General features: G+C 35.8%; 1 pseudogene; it reads right to left on the minus strand.

Annotated features, from left to right (window-relative positions):
- Window positions 1-1,767: 1,767 nt before the first annotated feature.
- On the minus strand, window positions 1,768-2,684 carry LOC123936058 (annotated as a pseudogene).
- Window positions 2,685-2,924: the final 240 nt, after the last annotated feature.

Genomic DNA, 2,924 nt, shown 5'->3' on the forward strand with positions numbered 1-2,924 from the left:
ATATAACATTTTTATTCATAATAGATGAAAATATCAAATGATCCTATGAAGGCAATCATAATATATTTGTACAATGGAGTTCAACTCAGCAATAAAAACAATAGCATTATTCCTTGTATTACCAAGGTATATATATATATAGCTTCTGTTAACATTGAAAAAAAAAAAAAAAAGAACCTGGAAGCTCCAGAGAAGTTGTTGTTTGATTATATTAGTAAGGGTTTCCATTTAATGTTGATGGGAGTCAGAATAATGACCACTGCATAGTTGAGGTGCTAGTAGTGAAGGAGCACTAAGGAAGTGGGTGATGGAAATGTTGTTCCTGTGTTTTTCCTCAATGGTGATAATAATGATTTCTTACTTCCAGTTGTTTATTACAGTCTCTTAGCCCGATTATCTGCTATACTTTTTTTTTAACATTTTATTTTTAAGTAATCTCTAAACCCAACCCGGGGCTAAAATTCACAATCCCAAGATGAGAGGTTTCATGCTCTACTGACTGAGCCAGTCAGGTTCCCCTCAATTCTCTGCTTTTCTAATTACCTCACACTTCACATCATAATCTCACCATAAGTCTCAAATGTCTGCTTTCCACTATTTCCAGAGACTGGCCAGTTCTTGCTACTCTACCATTACCACTTTTATCCAAGGCAGTATCTTTTAACAACTGTGCTCCTGTAATGGAAACACAATTGTGATTTTCAGTTTTCTGTAGAACCACACCAATGCCTGCCAATTTTCTTGGATTAAAGCCCAAATGCTTACCATGGTCAACCTAACATTTTAAATCCTCCATTATCGTCATTCATTTCTACAATTTCTGTCTTTTTTCCATTAGCTTTGATGTTATACTTTGATTTTCATTTACTTGCCATGCTTGTTTACTCTTTAAGACATTTTCATTGGCTTCCTCCTATGCCTAGAGCATTCCTAATGAGAAATCTGTATGAATTATTAACTCATTTCCATTCAATTTTTGACTAACTATCATTCTCTTGGTTGTCCCTACATTGGACTATTATATATAAAACCAGAAAATTCTCTCACTTTCTCTAAGCCAATTTTTAACTTTTTTTTTTTTTTGCCCCTAATAGTTACTACTGGTTGGTGTACTCCAGATTTTTCAAGTCTGTTTTGTTTTATCTTATTTTATCCTATCTTACTTTATGTTGTTTTATTTTATTTTGTTTTATTTTATTTTATTTTATTTTATTATGTCCCCCTGCAATGGAATGAAATCTTAATGAGATCAGAGCATTCTGTCAGTTTTTATCATTGTTTACTGCCACATCACCAGTGTCTATACTAGCACAACAGACATAACCGTACATCACTTTTGAATGAATGTAGACATGAGTGAACTACTTACAGTGACATATATTACAGTTTCCTTATTATACTTTTAATATCACGTGCTTGAGTATAGTATATTTCCTACTCACTACATTCAGACATTAAGGAGGACATTACAAAATACATGATTCAAGATGCAAACATTGAGTTAACAGTTGAAATGTATTCCCAGAAGCCAAATACTGTTGACAATAACACCATTTTTTCGAGGTTTCAATTTGGAAAAGCATGTAGCTTCAATAACTATGATTAAGCCATCCTGAAATGAGCAAGAATCAATATATTTATCAATTTATTGCATAAATATCCTTTAGATTAACATATTCCAAACAGTATTCTAGGTAAAGTGATCTATATTGGTCAATCTCAATCAATAAGGGGTTCCTAAAGTGACATATCCTGTACAAATATCAATTATGCCAACAGTCTTTTCAGGGCACCAGTAACCTCTTTATTTCTCAGGCTGTAGATGAATGGATTCAGAAGAGGTGTGATGATGGTGTAAAACACTGCCACTGCCTTATCCTGTTCTGGAGAATGCAAGGAGTGTGGCCTTGCATAGGTGGAGAGGGTAGTCATATAAAATAGGCTTGCCACAATTAGGTGAGAGGAACAAGTGGAGATAGCTTTTGTCTGTCCTTTACCTGAGCTCACCTGGAACACCACAGTAAGTATACGGACATAGGAAGCTAGAATGGCCATGAATGGTAGCAGCAGAATGATAAACCCACTTAGGAGGATTGTATGCTCATACTGGGAAGTATCCTGACACACCAGTGGTACCAGAGATGGAACTTCACAGAAAAGGTGGTTAACAATTCGAGACCTACAAAATGGAAGTTGAAAAGCATACAACGTATGCACTAAAGCATTGATAGAGCTACTGCCCCATGTGCATGTGACCATGAACCAACAGATATTCTTGCTCATAAGTACAGGATAGTGTAAAGGGTGACAGATGGCTACATATCAATCATAGGACATGAAACCAAGGAGAAGGGCTTCAGTTCCACCAAGTGTCAAGAATACAAATGCTTGAATTTCACAACCTAAAAATGTAATGATCTTACTCTTTGTCAGGAAGTCAGTGGTCATCTTGGGCACGGTGGTGGAGATGTACATCATGTCAATAAAGGAGAGCTGACTGAGTAGGACATTGGAGTGTGGAGTATGATGTCCAACTGAATGAGAAGGACCAGTATGATATTCCCCACCAGAGCCACTGAAAAGAGGGTTACAATGGCAACAAAGAGGAAAGTGTCCATTTGACCATATTGGAAAAGACCAGAAAGTATAAAATCTGTTTCTACACATTGGTTTCCCGTCTTCATAGTTTAAACTGAAACACATCAGAACAGATCATATCCCGAGATTCCATGAAAATCCTTTAAGGAAAAAGAAAGTGATTATTACTACATGCTTTTATTGCCTCCATAGCATTTTCTCAGCCAAATGAAATTTCAAGACCGTACGCCACTTCTATTTTCTTCCTTAGATGAGGGGAAAACAAATTATCTTATTACAGTAACTTTCAGAGAGTAAGTCCTGTATGATCAGAGTTTAGTCAAAAT

This window comes from Meles meles, unplaced genomic scaffold, assembly GCF_922984935.1.
Source record: "Meles meles unplaced genomic scaffold, mMelMel3.1 paternal haplotype, whole genome shotgun sequence".
Classification (NCBI taxonomy): domain Eukaryota; kingdom Metazoa; phylum Chordata; class Mammalia; order Carnivora; family Mustelidae; genus Meles; species Meles meles.